This window comes from Cygnus olor, chromosome 3, assembly GCF_009769625.2.
Source record: "Cygnus olor isolate bCygOlo1 chromosome 3, bCygOlo1.pri.v2, whole genome shotgun sequence".
Taxonomy (NCBI): Eukaryota; Metazoa; Chordata; class Aves; order Anseriformes; family Anatidae; genus Cygnus; species Cygnus olor.
The window spans coordinates 105,503,036-105,522,311 of NC_049171.1; the positions used below are offsets into that span (position 1 = coordinate 105,503,036).

General features: G+C 39.1%; 1 long non-coding RNA gene across 3 annotated transcripts in view; it reads left to right on the plus strand.

Annotated features, from left to right (window-relative positions):
• The first annotated feature begins 833 nt into the window (after positions 1-833).
• LOC121068239 overlaps positions 834-19,276 on the plus strand; it is a 31,165-nt gene continuing 12,722 nt past the window's right edge. For 2 of the 3 annotated variants that reach the window (XR_005818740.1, XR_005818738.1), the window contains exons 1-6: positions 834-1,066; positions 8,070-8,134; positions 8,390-8,459; positions 9,796-9,859; positions 12,314-12,405; positions 17,374-17,457. This is a non-coding gene — a long non-coding RNA (uncharacterized LOC121068239). The remainder of the gene's footprint in view (positions 1,067-8,069; positions 8,135-8,389; positions 8,460-9,795; positions 9,860-12,313; positions 12,406-17,373; positions 17,458-19,276) is intronic. The other variant, XR_005818739.1, reaches the window with a different exon arrangement.

Sequence of the window (19,276 nt, forward strand, 5' to 3'; positions counted from 1 at the left end):
GTCACCTGAAGCAGCATCACTGCTGCCTGCATGGATGAGCAATATGGCTTAACGGCCCAAGGACCATAGCAGAAAGTGAAGGGGTACTTTCAGCTTTCATCGTCCAAGAAAACTGAACATGGTCTGCAACAGAGCAGTATCCACAGGGTGAAATGTGGGTGTGCTGGAGTCAATGGCAAAAATTATATTGAGAGAGAAATTCTCTCTGATTATTCTTCAACTTGGGCCTAATCCCAGCTGCATTTGACTGTACTAGCTGTAGTCTGAGGTTATGTATTTCCCAACTAAGTCCAAGGCAGAGGTAGCACAGCTGGAAATTGGCAGCCTCACTGGAGCTGCTTAGGTCAGGGCTCAGTGTGGGGTGGTCTCCATGTCGGTGCTCATAATCTCATTTCAGCAAGGTAAATTACTACCCCTGAAGTGAACTAACAGTCAGCTAAAATTTTTAGGAGTACTTTGTCATTTAGTCTCATACAATGCCTAGAACAGAAGTAATACCTAGAGACTGTACAGTAATATTTAAACAATCAGGTTTATTATCTACTTATTTTAGTTAAATGCTATTTTTTCCCTAGAGGAAGAAAAATTTTAACCTTCAACAATTGCATTTGAAGTGAATGGGCCTGTAAAAGATACATCATCTCCTCTGATTTGATTCAACCTTGCACAGAAGATTCCTGCTCATGAACTGTTAATATGACTTAGCCCAATCAGATCAGTTTCATTTGTGTCCTACTTCAAATCTTCAGGCTTTCCATCCGTCAAAAACGCTTGGGCGGCTGAATGATAAAGTCTTGTTGCTATGGTGATTAGTTCCATTACCTAGGTGACAGTGTTGGCATTATGTCACCACTAAAGCAACCTAACTCCCGAAATATTTTTAGTGTCTGTTGCAGATGAACTACAGTAAAAACACCATCTATCAATGACCCCAAATACCCGTGGGTATTTGAAGGTAAGGAAGGTGTAGGTTGGCCACTCTCTGCATGACTTGAAGAAGGGCAAGTAAGGAGCAAAATACTCAAGAGGACCATCTGCACACAGCAACACTGCCAAAGAAAGACAGGTAAGAACAAACAAACAAGCAAACATATGTGAACGAGAGTGAGAGAGAGAGAGGACTGCAGTATAGCTCCCTTGTTTTGGCAACAGCTGGATAAACTAAGCCCTTCTGCTCCTGCTGCATCGCCCTCATCTAATTCATTTAAGTAACACAAAAGCATATTCAACAGATGCGTGCATCTCCATATTTTAAGCCTTAGTGTTAATTATCTTTAGCCATATAGTCACACTTTAAAATCCTGGTCAGAGGTCAATGTTCCATTGTACCAGGAACTGTACAGGCAAATGCAATACTTGACAGCCCTCCAAGAGCTTACAGACCTACACAGGGTTTCAAGTAATGATGCCATTTTCAGTTGCTGCCATTTTCCTGTTAAACAGGAATTTATTAAAGCTTATATTTTCTAGTCACACCAGTTCATAGGGCCCAAAATGCAACTGAAGCCCACAGGTAGCCAATCTGGAAGTGATTAAAAGGACAATGATGGAATGATGGCAGCATCTGTTATGGTTTTTGTTGTTGTTTTTGTTGTTTTTCTTATCCCTTGGCTTTGCCTCCTGTGGTATTCTGAAGTGAGCCTGTACTAGTTGTGTAGCCAGCAGCTGGATCACACCTGCTTTAACCAGGGAAACTGTATAGAACACAACAGGATTTTCTTTCTACTTTTTACAGAAATTAAACTCCATGTTTTGGAAACCAGCCAGGGAACCAGTAGTTACAGGAACACCCATAGCTGCATTAATGCAGATGAAGGACTTCATTAATCTTTAAATGTTCAGAGTGATTAACAAAAATGTTATTTTCACTGTCGCATATGCTAGGTCTTGTCTTCCCCCTGCTAGGTTAGTGTTTAAGTGACTAAATACGACTGAGTGAAGAATTTGCATCAAATAACCAATGAGAAGAATTCTCTTCCCTTTTTCTGATGATGAATTACTCCCCAAACCAATAATTTATTGGCTTATTCATTATAGAATTGTGAGGCTATGCCTACAGCAAGTAGTCCTTGATACATAATACATTGGCAAACAATTACGCACACTCAATGCTTGCTATCCTGTTTAGTCATATAAATTATATGGCACCCTGAACAGGTGAAAGATAGATCCTAAGCATTGCAATTTGTTGCTTTTATATCACATTTTGTCCTCTATTGGACTTTGTCAGGAACACTATGTCCCACTTGCACACAAGCAGACTTTCTCTCCAAATATTCATTGACACAAATCACATTTGTGGCAGATTTCTAAACTTGCCTAGTTCAGAAATAGTTTATTTAGAGGCCTATGCTCTCCTTCATACTCTTGCCCATACCATATGTCATAGCAAAACTGAAAAAAAACCCACAGCAATAATGCCATTGTAGGGGAGAATGAAAAAAAAATAAGAGAGAAAAGTTTCCGTGATGAAGATGCAGAGTGACTTCACAGATGTAGGGATTATGCTGCCCTTACTCCAAATAGTCAACAAACTGCCAGAGGAATTCTACATGCGGACACGCTTCTGATGTGGTCTAAGGTCATGTCAGTAATTTCTCTCTCACGGGGATTAGTGTTTCATATTGTCCTTCTCCTGGGACATTCAAGTAAATTAACAATGGTGACGTGCCCTTTACTTGCTGGCCTGTGGACCTTCATTAGGGCAGCAGCAGATCATTGTTTTCTACCAGAAGCCGCAGCAAGCCTGTATTTTGCTAACCTGCCTATACATTATTTTTCGCATTTGATCTGACGTTGACACTCTGCTCTCAGAATATTTAATTCTGCCAAATTTTCTGTGCCTGTGCTCACTGACAATGAATGCAGCTGACAGTGTCAGAAGCCCACACTGTTACAGATCCAGGAAGACACAGTTTTGCAGCATAGTCCAAAAGGTGATAGAGGTTACACACAATGCTCACCTTTTGTATTAATTGAAAATGTAATTTGACTAACTGGATTTCTATAAGCTATTGAGAATTAGAACAAGGATCTCTAGCTGACTGAGAAACATGGAATATTAAAAAGCTCATTTGGTATTTATGAATAGTCACATCTGAAACTATGGTTATATGCCAGAGAATCACAGAAGGTTACTTAATCTAGCTGTTCATTTGACAGTTGTCTTATCCATTCCCTCTGAGATATCCACTGCTCTTACATCTGAGGGACATTAGCGTACATATGTGGAGTAACAGAGTTCTCATTCTTGATGCTCCAAGCCCTGTGCATTGTATTTTCCACTCTGTGCTGTGTAAAATCTGCTTTAAACATGACAGCCTTCAGGTTACATACTGGCAGACAGTGGCAAATACTTAAAAGAGTTTTGTATGGTAGGTTGAGAAGGACTCTTAATTTCTTATAGACATCTTTTTTCAATTTCAAGGAGGCATCTTTGGCCTAGGTGCTTTATAATGATTCACAGCTCCAACAGTGGAACCACAAGGCAGATGTTGAATGGCTGTATATAAGGGAAAGAAGGTGACTGCCTCAGAAAATGGCAAATCCAAATAACCTCCTTGCACTACAAGGAGGTTACACAGATGCATCCAGTAGGAACTGCTCAGTCCAGAGCAGGGGATGAGGTGTCTCCAAGCCCACTCCAAATTACAACCTTAGACCCTATACCAGATCAGCCAGGGAGGCATCACTGTTCATTCACAGTCCAGCTACCGGGAAAGCTGAGCAGCCTTCTCTGCCTCAAAAAAGCAGCAGCATCTGAAGTCAAGCAAGTGCAGGTGTACATTTTGAATCTGGACATTTCAAAAGAAAATGCTCAAACTTCACCTAAAGATCATTTAACAAATAAATAAGACTTGGCTATGCAAGGTGGAACCAACACCAAAATGTTGTGTTGTGCAGCAGTTTGGTTAATCAGCTGAAAACTGCAGTATCCCATTTAAACTGTAGAAAAACATCTAGGCATGCAGGAAATAAATCACAAGTGAGAATTGGTCAAGGCATCATCTATGAAGATTGAGGGCTATAAAAAAATAATTTCAAGTGGTCAGGAACTCCATATCATATATCAGTTGTAAATGAGATGATCACTAAAAGGTGCTACCACTATTGTATGTATTTGAACCCATGTCTGCTCCATATGTAACATAAGTTCCAGTTTACAGATAAAAATGTTTAGAAGGTTGTTAGTTGTATAGGACAACATGACAAATCAAACTTTGCTATCCTTACCTATCCTTATCCTCTCATGGTGAGCTCATTAACTTATGATATCATCTAGCTCCTATCATGAGAGAGTGTGGTGGTTTCACCCAGCTGGGCAGCTGAGCTCCACCACAACTGCACTCTCACTCCCTCTCATCAAAGGTAAAGGGGAAGAAAACATGATGAAAAGGGCTCAAGGGTTGAGATAAGGATAGGGAGATCACTCGACAATTATCATCATGGGCAAAACAGATTCAGTGTAGGGAGATTAATGTAATTTATTGCCTATTACTAACAAGCTAGAGCAGTGAGAAACAAACAAACAAACAAACAAAAACACTTCCTCCCCCCCCTCCCCCCCGAGTGGCACAGGGGAATGGGGGCTATAGTCAGTCCCTAACACCTCCATCTCCACCGCTCCTTCACAGTCACTCTCTGCCCCTGCTCCACGTGGGGTTCCTCCCACGGGATGCCGTCCTTCCCAAACTGAGCCTGCGGGGGCTGCCCACAGGCAGCAGCTCTTCAAGAACGGCTCCCACATGGCTCCGTACCATGGACAGACCCCCTGTTCCTGCGTGGGCTCCTCTCCACAGGCTGCAGCTCCGGCCCAGGGCCTGCTCCTGCGGGGGCTCTCCATGGGCCGCAGCCTCCTTCAGGCCACATCCACCTGCTCCACCGGGGGCTCCTCCACGGGCTGCAGCATGGAGATCTGCTCCATGTGGGACCCATGGGCTGCAGGGGGACAGCCTGCTCCACCAGGGGCCTCTCCACAGGCCACAGGGGAACTGCTGCTGCATGCCTGGAGCACCTCCTGCCCTCCTTCTGCACTCACCTTGGGGCCTGCAGGGCTGCTTCTCACTCCTTGCTCTCCCAGTTGCTGTTGCCCAGCAGTATTTTTTTTCCCCTTTCTTAAATCTGCTCTCACAGAAGTGCAAACAACATCGCTTATTGGCTTGTCTCTGGCCAGTGGCGGGTCTCTACTAGGGACAGATAAAATCGGCCTTTATTGGCCCATGGGGCAACTTCTGGATTCTTCTCACAGAGGCCACCCCTTCAGACCCCACTACCAAAACCTTGCCACATAAACCTAATACAGAAAGACCTAGAAAATCCTAGATTTTCCATAGAAGCTAACCAAATTCATCCAAAGTAGTAATATCCTGAAAAGAACAGCTTGTACCAGTGGTACCTACATTGCAGAAATTAATATTATCAGTTTTGTACACCATGATTTATACTTAATAACCAAAATATATCAGCTACACAAAAATTTAAGGTGAACATGGTAAAAATGTAATAAATATATTGCTTTGGACTGGGGTAAAGACAGCTTTCAACACAAAGATTTTAAAATGTTACCAGTTTGCTTTTTGCAATATTGGGATTAGGAAACTATTTTAGTTTTACCTTAGAGACAACCTAATTCAAGCTATGTAGTTATCATATTAGCTCAGGTGCAAGTATATCAGAAACCACTGTATATAATATGAGTTATTTATTTTAACTTGTTCTAATGTTGGAGAGAGAACATGGGGAATGTGCGGGTATAAATTCCTTATACACAGTTCCTAATTTTCAATGATACCCAATTAACTCATTTTTAATTCCTTTAAAGAGAACATCTCAAAACCTGACATAGTGCAAACATTATGTCACCTAGCATTATCCAAGAGAAAATGTAAAATGTACGGAATGCCAACAGAAACGCCTTTAAACCCATACTTCATGTTACCCTTGGTAACCAATAAGACACACTATCGTGCTGTGATATTTTTGTTTAAGACTTTAAAAAAACTAGAGCACTGGCTATTTAAGGCATACATATAGAAACGCAAACACAAATTATCCTTAAAAAATGCAATCTTGCAAATAGCATTTCCATTTTCAACTGCAGCCATTTTACTTTTTTTGGGGGGGGGGGGGGGGGGGGGGGGGAGGGAGTGCAGGGAGGTGCAGAATAAAGGTTCTGTTAGTTAGTAGTCCTACAGGTCAGTTTATTGCCAGTACCTAGAAACACATGGATGTCTCATTTAGGGTGTAAACTGCCATGCTAAATCTCACAAAATAAAGAAAAAAAGGGAAAAAAAAACACCAACAGTCAAACACATTTTTCCCAAAGGAGGAAAGAACAGATATTTCAGCTGATAATTATCAGATCCAATGAAAATGGTCAGCACTGCAATTACTATGTTTTTAGTCTGTGAGTCTGTGCACATTGCCTTCTTACCAACAAAACACTATTGTTGTTGGCAGCAGGCACACCAGCCATCCGAGGTTTACCTTAGTGCTGCTTGCTGCAAAGGTGAGTCAGGCACGGCTCTTTCTCAGACACGGCATCTTTTAATGTTTAGTTTACAAAAAATAAATAGATGACCTCAGCAGGGCAGGAGAACCAGAATGGTCAGATCCAGTGGAAGGGACATTCCCTACTCCTCCCTGTGTTACAGCCCGGGGAGCAATGTACTGATAACAGTGGGACTATTTTTACGCAGAGGGAAGGGCTTGATATTTTTCCTTAACCAAGCAGACTAACAATGACTGACTCCCTCTTTCTCCACGTCTTTGTGTCCTTTTTCAATTGTAATCCTACTGCATAGTATGAATTGTTATATATTTGCTTGTGCTTCCCCAGTGTCCAACAGTCACACCAATTATAAAGGAATGAAAGAAATAGACTGCTTTTCTTTTCTAACCATAATCTTCCAAAAATCTCAGCTATTTCTGCTACTAAGACATGCCTTGGCTTCTGTGTACTTCACTGAATACCATCTGTACAAATCCAAGGACAAAAATGTCCCTTTTGTTGCTAAGAAGTGGCCTTGTATAGCTCTCAAGTTGCTGAAGGAGTTTGGCGACACAGGAGATTAGTTTTCTTGCTGAAGAATATTCTATTGTGACAGCCATGTTATTCCTTTCTTTTTAAAAAATAGAGACAAGAAAGAGGCAATAGAAAGATTACTAACTATGCAAAAATAATTAAATATTTTAATGTATTAACATGTATCTTTACAAGTAAGCACTGCTGTATAGTAGTCACCAGTATTCTCACTCTGATTTTCCCACCTTGCAAGTCACTCTAATATTGTGAGGCCTATCCTCAGAAACACATTTATTTATTTAAAAAAAATAAATCTGAATAGTCTTCATCACTTGTATCAGCATCTTTTCATGGCATAAGCAACCTAAATGATTTTAAGTATATCCAAAGAATTTTACTTTGCACACGCTGTGTTTTCACGAAACATTACCCAATATGATCCAGAGTGGCAGAAAGACAAGAGCGACTCAAGACCCCAGTTGTTCTTGGAAAATTTTTCACGTTCTTAACATAACCATGCATTTTCTATGTATGCACCACACAGAATGGAATCTGCTTGACCTTCCCCTGCTTTACCTATGCCCTGGGAATACGGAGATTATCCTCTTGGTGTTACAGAAGGAAAAAAACAAATGTATGTCAGGTTTCCCATTTATCTTGAAGTTTTGAAGTTTGAACTTAGTTTTAGATCACCAGTGTTCAGAGAACACGGCATTCTGATCAGCTGGAAGGATCCATCTAGCAGAAAAACTTAATGACTCTGAAGGAAAGTAAGATCAGGAAGAGGATGTCCATACCTGGAGTAAAACTGGCATGAAAAAAAGAAGTAGACTGAAATTGCAATTCTAGAAACTTAGTATCATATTTACCCTCACTTTGAAGAGTGGAAAATTAGTGGGCATGGCCTGTCAAATGGTAACAGTAAAATCAGAGTTTTGATTGCACTCCAAAATAACCAGTCCAAATATTTTAACTCCCTTTCTTCACTCAATAAAAATAATTTCAACTGAAATATTTTTGAGCACCTGTTTCTCTTTTATTCCAGGATGCTTATTTGTAACTAATGCATGAGAGAATAAAAATTTAAGTTCAAGTGCAAGAGAGGCTTAGGTAAGCTTTGTTGGAATAACTAAGCCTTATTCATCAACCAATGCTCAAACATTAGAGCATTTGAAATCTGACCTACATTCAAAATATGTTGACTGTAGCGCTTGATTGTAATTTCTGTTTTTTAGTCTCCCCAGTCTGGGTCCATAATATTTTTGCTTCTCCAGAAGTACCATTCTTAAGCTGCCTGATTTATCTTTAAACACATACAAAGGAAAAAGGTCCACTAATGCAATTTCACTGTCATTGCTTTCAAAGGTATTGAACTATAGACCCTACATATTAGGCAATTGGTGTGTGAACACCACATCCAGCAATCTCTCTTCAGGTAAAATATTTCAGTATGTAAATGTAGTTAAATTGTGTACAGTTAGAACGTGCACTCTAGATACAGTACTAGTATCTCGATTTCATTGCAGTATTGGATTTCCACATACATAATACTATCCATGTTGGAAATATTCTATATGTTCCAGGCAAAAATTCTGAGTTTCTCCTCAAATTATACTGTGAATTACTCTGCTTATTCATTATATTGAGGTAACCTGATATATATATATTATATAAAACAAAGAGCAAACCTTGGATCTAAAGTTATTTGTGCTTAGATGTGGAGTCCTCAAGTGTTACTGTTACATGTGTATAAATTAAATCAACCATGATTTTTGAATATCATTGGAGTAATTCTTTTCCCACCACTTTTAATGTGGCATTACCTTGCTACTCTGAACAAGAAATCAGGAATACATAAACTTCTGAAATCCATTCAATTTGCATTTTCAGCTACATAAAGGGTTTTTCCTTGTCATTTATTTTTATTTCAGTTAGTCCATAAAATTCAGCATGTTTAATATTAAAGTATAAGACACATAAAATAGTTGATTCACCACACTTGCCAGTGGTTTGGTGGCAATTATGGAGAAATCTTTACATCAGCATTCTTTGATGTATTAGCTAATCATTAGTATTCATTTATTAAAAGGGGATTTGTGAATTATTCAGTGGAAGAATTGACACAGATGACAAAATAATAAAAATCCAGGTTTGAAGATCATAAAATTAGAGCAGAAAAAAAATATAGAGTGTGAGGTAATTGCTAAATCCTATGCATAGAGCATCTGGATTAGTCAGTGACATGAGTTGCTTTACTTCACCTCATTGTCTAACCATTAGGCATTGTCCAGCCCCAAGTAAATATTCTAGAAATAAATTGAATAGGAAAAAAATCTATCCTAAGAAAATCATCATTCTAGCCATTGTCTGTATCGACAAAGTCAGCATTCAGCTGGTAATCAGTACACCATAATCCCTGAGTTTCACACTAATTGGTAAAGTGACTTGTATTTGGCAACCCAGACTATGATGTACTGATAACCTTCAGCTGAACATTTCCTTTGACACACCATGCTTCCCAAATCACTCCTCAGCTTCCCTAAACTGTCTAAAACCACAAGGAACAAAACAGCAAAATTTGTCTGGAATGGTCCTGATGTCCACACCCATTCAACTAACTTCCTTTGCCAAATTTTAATCTTCTTCCCCTCCCCTGCTCCTCCTAAAATAATAATAATCTGGTGAATTTCCAGCAATATCTGAATTTGGATAAATTAAAAAATAGTAGGCAAGTTGTCACAATAAATTTTTCATCACCATTTACTCCACAGAGGAGGAGGAGGATGCCTGTGGAAACTCTACAGAAGACATACAAATGAGTTATGTTCAGAACAGGTGGATGTATGAAGAAATGAAAATAGAGGATTACGAAGTGTACAGTCAATTAGCACCGAAGAATGGACATTTACCAGTAAAATGTAAATAGTGAATTTCTGGTACCATTCTGGACGTTAGTTGGTGGAAATACAGCTTTAAAATGAAGACTTCAGATTTACTGTATCTTATTTATTTCAAAGCACAGTTCTCATTTTACAGGTGAAAACATAAGTTCTGTAGATCAATACTGGAATCTAAATTGAAAACCAAACACCGAAATTAAAACTAAAAAGGCAAGTTTTTCCAAGTGCCTATTCTATCATGAATGATAAAGTCCTTCCTGATTATTTTTTGTTGTTAATGTTCTGTAACAAAACCAGACCAGTTTTCTACAGATAGCCACTGCTGGCAGAATTTGTTATTTGACATTGCTCAACATAAAGGCAGTCTCCTACTCAGCCTACAGGAGAACTGCACTTCTGTGTAAGAAAAAAAGTCCTGTCTAACTTAATACCTTGTGTACAGCTGCAGACATAAATGGATGTTTAAGAAAGAGTAAGAACAAGACTTCAATATATCAATGTATGATGCTCCCCTGTAATACTGTCTCAGCCTTCCACTTGGGGGACTTCATAACTGGATGATGCTCTCTAGTATTTAGCAGGTCCACCACTGGGTCCAATTTCCCTGAAAACCTCCTATTGTTGTTCTAGTACTGCAAAGGTAACAGGAGGAAGGCCAGTATAAACTGTGTTTCATCATAGGAAACTGACAGATAGAATTAAGTGCAAAAAGTGCCATAGCTCTCTTTTTTTTCTTTAACATAGTTGCTTTTAAAAACAGGACCATAAAATAATTAAAAGTGGAAAAAATGAACAACGAATACCTTCTTCAGTACTTTTGGGGGAGAAAGATTGGCGTTCTTGTTTTCTTTTTAACACTTTACAAAAAAAAATATTGAAATGGTGATGAGAAAAAAAACAAAACAAACAAAAACACCAACACACTAGAATAAACAATTATAGAATCAGATGACTATTGAAGACAACCTATAATATGGTACAATAGCTGTTAAAAATACCCTATTTTTTCAGTTCTCCTACTTGTCCAGCTTAACCGATAATCTGACATAGCATCCAGCTCTTCAGCAGAGTTTAAATAAATCTACTAGACGAAAAGTCTGTTAACTTTATAAAATGCTAGCTCAAGCAGCAGTAGTCACATCTTTTACCCTGGGTGTAAATATTGCACTCTGGGCATGGCTTTGCAGTTGAACTACATTTGGCCTACTCTAGTCTGGATAGACTCTTCTTTCCTCAAAAGCCTTACTATTCAGAGTTGTGTGACCATGTCTGCCTTGCTAGATGAGAGAGAGAGAACCTGTTAATGTAGTTTGTTCAGTGATCTAGTTAAATGCGTGTCAGTGGTACTTCAGTATGAATTCAACTAGATCACTGAACAAACTAGGTAAGAAGAGGCTGTCTCTCTCCCGAAAGGTATTGCTGATCCAAGAGTGACAAGAGAACAATACCTTACGTAAAGTGAGTATAAATATCTGATTAGTGCCGACATTGTGAAGGCAAAAAGACATCAAAATTTGGCAAGAAGAGCTTTGTCATTAAGTAATTCAACCACTGAATCACAAAATGATAGCTGCATGGACTTCCAGCCTTTAATTCTCACACTTCAATACACTACAAACAACAGTGTAATTTAGAATCCTTTTCCCTGAACTATACTTTCTGATCTCACATCACAAGCGTAACAGAAGTCTTCTGTCATCTTCTAGGAAACAGTAAGAGGTTTGAGTACCACCCTTATTTAAACATTGTGAAATGTAACAGAAAAAGAGCAGTTAATCATGGAGTTAAATGACAATGAGGAGTAAGGAGAAATGAAACGTAAACACACAGCTCAGATGGAAGTCTGGAGATCATCTTAAGGAGACAGGTAGAAAGGGACAAATTCCTATTCTCTCCTTGGCTGTGATTAACATGTCTGCTTTGAAAAACAAGCTGCTCTATGCCAGCAAGACTCTGAAGACATACTTTAAACACATGTGCACGGATAGAGCCTTGGTCTTCAGTATAATCAGGACTTCACAGAAGCTGTGCCAGCATATTTTGCCACACCAGTCTGACAGTGTGAGTCCATGGGCCCATGTGGATCTTTATGTCTCTATTGCCATTACACGTGCCCTGCTTCCTTCTCCAAAGAGAAGATGCTTCTGCCCCTATCCTTTGATTCAGCCAGCTCTGGAAATAGACATAAGAATCAACATAAGCAGCCTGATTTTTAGATGTGTTAACAAGACACAGCTCTCAGGGTTACCATATGGAAAAATCAGGACTCTTTCTAGGTGCCTAAGTACCCAAATATAAATACTTTTTTCTTAATTACCTGACAGAAAATCACTATTTTCAGTATTATTGTTCCAACTATATTCTAAGGGATCTCTTTCCTATCTTTCAGAGAATCGACTCAATTCTGCAGTTCCAACCACATACTGAAGTCCCTGAAGAGCCACTTCTATATCAGATGATTCATTTTCTGCGGATGATAAGGTACAATAAATGCAGCCACCAATAAACCGCACCCACTCACAATTTGGCTTATGTAATTGCTACGTTTAAGGGTTTTTCACATGAAAACCTACTGGTTGTTTTCCACACAGGTGCAGACTCAGTTTCTCTGCAGGCAGAGGACTCAGAAAAATATTGTTCATTTTAGGGAATCAAATACTGTCAAGGAAAGTATTCTTCTATACTAATTGATGGTGTGGGACTTCAGTCAGAACAAAATTCTCTTCATGGTCTGTATTTAGAAGGTAGTGAAAAAATCACTGGCAGCAAGCTTAGCTTGAGGTTAAGGGTAAATGCAAAATGAGTGGAAATTCCAGCATTGCCTCTCATAACTATTTTGTCACTATTTGGATTTTTACTATGACTGTAATCTCCTACAAATAAAACTGTTTACCAGAAATACATCAAAAAGACATTATCAGAAAATCAGTCAGAAGGACAGCTTCAGCTGTAGCAGTGCCTACCTATCTTAAAGGCTCAGATTTATAAGGCAGAAACATTGCTTCTGGCAGTTTTCAAGAATAGGTACAGGAGGCGGAGATTACAGAGAGGAGGGTGTTGTGTTGTGGTTAAAGGTTATAAAGCTACATTTACACAGCACTGTTCAATAGCTACAAAATTAACTTGAATATTTCAGGAAAGGACAACTACAAAATCATCAGTGCAGCAGAGACAAGGGGAAAATAACTTTTCAGCAAAACTCCTGTCAAAATGGAAAATAGGCAATTTATGCAGAGGTAGCAGGGAAAAAAAGTTTCAGCTACAGAAGCTTCAGCTTAGAAGCAGGCTGTGGGAGACGGGGAGAGGACGAGGGGTATGAAATTTAGCATGCTTCCCAGGCACATGCTGCCACAGTACAATTCTTGCCTCCTAAAGCCCATGAATCAAAGGTATTGAAGATTCAAGCATTTTTCTCCTGGCAGTGGGTGGCCTAGTCCCTAAATCCAGTTGCCTTTCTGCATGAGAAACAGCTGAAACTGTCTTCATGCACACTAGATGCATGTTATCATGCAGATCATATCAGACGTGTGCTTTGGTGAGTTTTCTCCTGATGTTGTCTCCAAGCTAAGCACGTCCATCACAAACCACCACAGGCATACCCCAAAATCAAGTGAATTTGGAGATGACTATAAAAAGCCAATTTTGATTTCTTTTTTCCTCTTCCTGCTCTCCAGTTTCCATCTGCTTCAGATTTTTCCAGTACTGACCTGGAGCTCAGCTCTTTTCAGAGTAGCAGGAGAAGAGAGCTCAGCTGAAGAGATGTCAGTCCAAGTATCTACCTGATTATTCAATGTAAATAGGTTGAACCTATCAAGGTATTTTCACATATTTTAACTCAAAATCAAATGCTTGCAGCGATGGACAAACTGCACAGGTCTTCGAGATCCCTTCCGAAGAGGTTCCTCAGCAGTTGCCTGTCCAGTCAGACACCCCACCCTTAGCACTGACCAAAACATCTCTAGAGGAAAAATCCCCTCATGAGGTGGGTACACAAGAACATGCAGTCACTTAAAATCTCCCTATACGTGCCAGGGCCATGCAAGGGCCCTAAGCCAAGAGGATCATCAAGAGGCCCCAAACTGGAGGATTTATATCCTTGTGTAACTCTTCTTACTGCTAGTGGTTTTGATTTCACAGGTTTTCCCCTCGCTTCTGTAGCAGAGAAGAGGGTTTACACAAGTCCTCATCTGCATTTTTTATATTATTATATGTACTATTCTAATGCCTTCTCATTTTCATTTCTTTCTCTTCAGTAAGCAGTCCAATTATACATGAGAGACTTTCTGTAACACTAAATATTCATGTTGTCTGTTTTGACAGACCCTCGGTTGCTGATACAACCCTTAATCTCTAGCTCTTTTGCTAGCCTGGATTTAATCACCAGTTATACCTTTACTACTCAGGAGGGTCTTCTCCTTCCAGTAAAGAGAACAGTCTTTTCACCAAAAAGCTATTGCACAAGTGTTCAGTTTTTCAGATGATTTCTTTATCATTTACTTAATAACATGAGAGAGTCAGCACACAGGCTCCCTGTGCTCCTCCTAATGTCCACCTCTCAGCACAACAGTTCTGCAGCAAATAAGTGGAAATAGCTCATTATTTAGTAATAGCTTATTTTAGTCACGTTAGCTTTTATGCACTGATGATCTAAAATGGGTACCTATGAGTGTTGTGTCTTCATCTATATCTATACACACATGGTATAAAGAGGGGTGCCTAAATCAAGATTTAGGGGACTAATTGGGGATACTTACTTTCTAAAGCAGCAGTGCTAAAAAGCTGCCATTTCACTTTGTAATATGCACCAGTTTTTTTTTTTTTAACAACTCTCCAAGTGCAATTTACCATTATTCGTTCAAATACCTTATAACTTTGAATGAGCTCAGCACCTAAAGATACCAATTTAGACACGAAGGGGAAAAAAATAAAATGTTTTCATTTGGGCATCTAGTCCCTGGAAACAGCAGCTGGTAGCCAGGTATTACAAGAGCTTGATTTAGATACTGAAGTAGGATCTGAGTTCTTTTGAAAATTACATATTTAGTGGTAAAATCTATCAGCATTCAGTTCAGAAGGAATTATCATCTCTGTTGGGAAGGACACATTTGTTTTACTAGATAAAGTAACAATCATTTCACTTTCTTTCTCAGTAAGAAATCCCACGTTCTGTGAGTTTATTTCCCCTGAAGCTCCCCTGTGCAACATATATGATGCTCAAGGGCTGAAAAATGGAGGATGTGTGGGTAATGGGCAAGACCCAGGAAAGGACAACTGTACAAAAGTTGGACCAACCAACTACCTATATTACAACCAGGGCCAGCAAAAAGATGCAGAGGGTGTTAGTAATTGGAGATCCCTCACAGAGGGGCACTGAAGCACCCATTTGCTGTCCAGGCAACCTCTCTAGAGAGGTTTGCTGCCTGCTGTGGGTCCACATTTGCGGTATCACAAAGAGGCTACCAGAAAACCCTATATAAGTCCCATGCTATTTTGTAAAATTGTTTGTACTCAACTGATGCTATCGGGATTGTATTTTAGTCATTGCTACTAAGATCTTAAGTGTATCGAGCAGTTTCCTTACTTAAGTGCATTGAGCAGTTAGGGAAACCTCATCTGTGAATGGGTCATGTATATATTGCATATACAGCAAGTAAATATTGATTTATTGGCATACTAGGTTCTTAAACAGAGTAGTTCAATTATGTGTATATTTGACTCTGATTTATCTACTACGTTGTGGGAGGATTAAGGTGGCATATAGCTCATGCAATTGAAGAAAAATAAAATTTGTTCCATGCTACTTCTGAAAAAAAGCTTGTATTTTATAACCTTTGCAAATAATCAACACAATTCACTGCTGAAAATTTCTTGTCAAACATTTTCTAGCAGAAAACTTTAATTATACTGAACACTAGGTTGACAATGTTCTGCCCATACCTAATACCTGCCAGTCTCATTTTTGAGGAAATACTGTCTATCCTATTAAGTAACAGTTTCACTTCGTTAGGCTAGTGCATAATCCTTGAGGAACAAAACCACTGACGGTTACCATTTTATGGAGTTTCATATGCTATTTCCTGTTTCCTCTTAAAGCCATAAGCCTGAGAATATTACACGCCCACCCACACATACAAGCACATTTTTCCTTTTAATTATGTCTCTATCCCTAGAGATTATAGTTAGGCCTGAAACTGTAAACTACATGCATCCGAAAATACAAAAATCCACAACACAAGATGTGTGTAATCTTAGGATCTTTTCACATGTTTTCCACGATTTTTGAGGACAGGAGCAGGAGAAGACTTCTGGTTTGGGAACATTTCTGGTAGGCAAGGTTTACCACCTCGCAGCTTATGCAACAACTCTGACTCACTTGTTACAGCCCATCTGTCAGGTTTGTGGTGCTCTGCCTGGAGCTGCATCAACCGCTGCCACCAGCAATATGGGCACATCCTGCCTCTTAGCAGCCAAGGGTGACATAGTCAGAAGAGGAAGACAACACCACAGAGGCAGAGAATGCAAGAATAATACAACATGCAAAAAGCCACTCACTCCTGGTGACCTTGGAGTAGCATCTACATGTAGAGGAACTGGAAGAAGCCTAGAAAGGACAAGTATGTCACACAAATACATCACAACAAGCCTTTCGAGAGTATCAATTAACATACCACAAGCGTTTCCTTAACATATTTGCAGGCAGCATGAGCTCAGATGAATTCAAAGCTCCAAGGCTAGAAACATGGCCCACTAAAGCCATGATGTGCCACAGTGCAGACACCATTATAGCCAACATCTCAGCGTGCTTAAGTTGACATTTATTTCCCAGCATAGTAAACTTCTGGTAGAATTGGCCTTTATTTTGCATTTATTGAAATGTAAAAGATATTTTTTTCACACTTTTTTTTTTTTTTTTTTGGCAGCAGAACATATTTTGGAGGTTTTTTTTTTTTTTAATTCCTTTTTTTTTTTTTTTAAACCAGAGACTTTAACAAGTTAGCAATTTTAATGAGGAGAGGGATGTTAACTACTTGAATAAATACAGACCATGAAAGAAATGAAAAATTAAACTTTTTTTTCCCTCTTGGAAGCTGGAGATAGTTTCATATCTGTGGGAGGTGCTGACTGCCCAACTGTTTGCTTAAATATGTTATTTAAAGGGTTCTTATAAATACGGTTCTCTCATAACATTCAGCATTTCCATTACCCTAGCCATCAACGTTATTTGCATGCTGAACACAGGGCAGCTCATGCATCTTCACTCAATTCATTACAAGAGACAAGCAAAATACAAAGCAGACAGAAAATCATGAATGGCTCTGCAGTGTTCCTATGATGCAGAGCATGAATGGCCCGGAAGGCTGAGCTAATCATTTCTGTATTGCCACCATTTTGGACTGTCATACTCACAGTTACTGTGCAAATCCAAGGTTTTTCATTTGTTCTTCCCAGAAAAATAAACACCAGCAGACTCAGCATATGATTATTGAACCTCAAGTTCTAAGCCAAAAGAAGTCTCAAAATATAAGAAAGAAGGTAAGAATACATCTGCATTTGTAAACAAATCACAAAGGTGAATAAATGGCATCTATACTCATACTGTCAAAACAAAAATTTGGACCTAAGAAAACCAATTCTTCTTCTCTTCTATGCTGCTATGTTCTCACTGTATTTATTAGTATCTGGATTTTTCCTATAGATCATTTACTACCTTCATATTTTTCCCTCCCTAAAAGGTCAAAATTTAGCACGTGGAGATTTATCATTGGGAAAAAAAAAAAAAAAAGAAAAAGATTTGTTTCCCTGCCAGCCCAAAGTCATAGTCAACACAAAAGACAGACCTACGTGCACACTTAGCCATCAGAAAAAGACCTTCAGATTGGAAGAACAGGGATCCTAACAGAGCCATAAAGAAAGGTCAAAATTTAGAAAACAAACAAACAAACCACACACAAAAACAAACAACAACAATACAACAAGCAAAACCAAACACCAGTCCAAAAACCAGTCCCTTGGAAACCTAATCGGTGCATTCTTTGACATCCATGTATGTTAGGGGACAGCTACAGCTCGGGGAGATATTGCACGTTGGATAGGTGTGCCACACTGCATCTCCTGGCCTCAGTGGCACTTCCTGGTTCTGGTTTTAATCTTTTTATTTTAAGAATACATGATACTTCCCTTCGGAAAAAAACACTTCCTTCGGATGCTGCTCCAAGCCCTGGTGGCAGCAACATATTATGCATACAGAGGAGGTGCTGCCACCTACTAATGGGCTTCATCCTACTGAACAAATCAAAAGCATCAAAAGGCAACAACAAGCAACTGGGGGATGATGAAATAATAGCATCTAATTCATCCTGGTGAATTCAGGAAGTGCTAAAAGGTCACCTTGCTGCTGCTTAGCCTTGTCTGCAGTATTTCCAAGTGCAAACTCGTCAAATTAGGTCACAACCATGGCTCATGTTGTACAAGACTTTATTATTACTAGAGCTGTGCCAGTGGCAGCCATTCTGGTTCACAAGTGTTTAGATGAGCAAGGATTTGTTTCTCACACATTCGCAACCCTAACTTTCTTTTTGAATTTGAGTTTACTGCATATGTGAGCAGACTGAGACCATTAGGTCTAACAAATTCAGCCAAAGACATCAACAAAGATTTATTCAAAACTTTACAGAACAGAACTAATTTTAGGATTTTAGCAAGGTTCAGGAAGGATGAATTGTGTTTGTTTCAAGATGTGACAAGAAAATTTAAATACTCATAACTGTTTGTAAATTTAGGAAAGAGCTATAAATCTCCCTCTCATTTGTCAGTTCAGTTGAGTTCCAGTTCTGGTGCTCTACTCAAATATTTGGCAGGATTATACTTCTGTGCTTTATTTCCTAATTTGACCATTTTGGCAACTAATTTATTTGTATGCAATTTAATTATGTTTAGCTGTTCTGCATCCTTGGTGCTCTCCAAATATTCAATTTCCAGCTATTTAATTTTCTTTTCACTCTTCTCCTGCATTTGGATGATTGCTCTTTACATAGATTGCTGGCATGGAAATGTCACTTAACTTGTATCATCTGCACTCAGAGTTGTTATTTTATTTTAATGCAAGGGGGCAAATCCCAGGAGTTTGACCTTTGGTCTTCAGGTGCTACAGGCTCACATACATAAACTGTCCCCTTTTTTAACTTCCTTCTTATATTGATTCCTGTTCCACCACCAGGTAGTATTCACAGAGTGGAGACCTCCCCTGATCCTTGCAAATGAATCTTTCATTCACTTCCTCCCAGTGGGATGGGGGGGAGGGGGAATAAATAAATAAATAAAAATAAAACTAGTGGATTGAGATAAAGACATT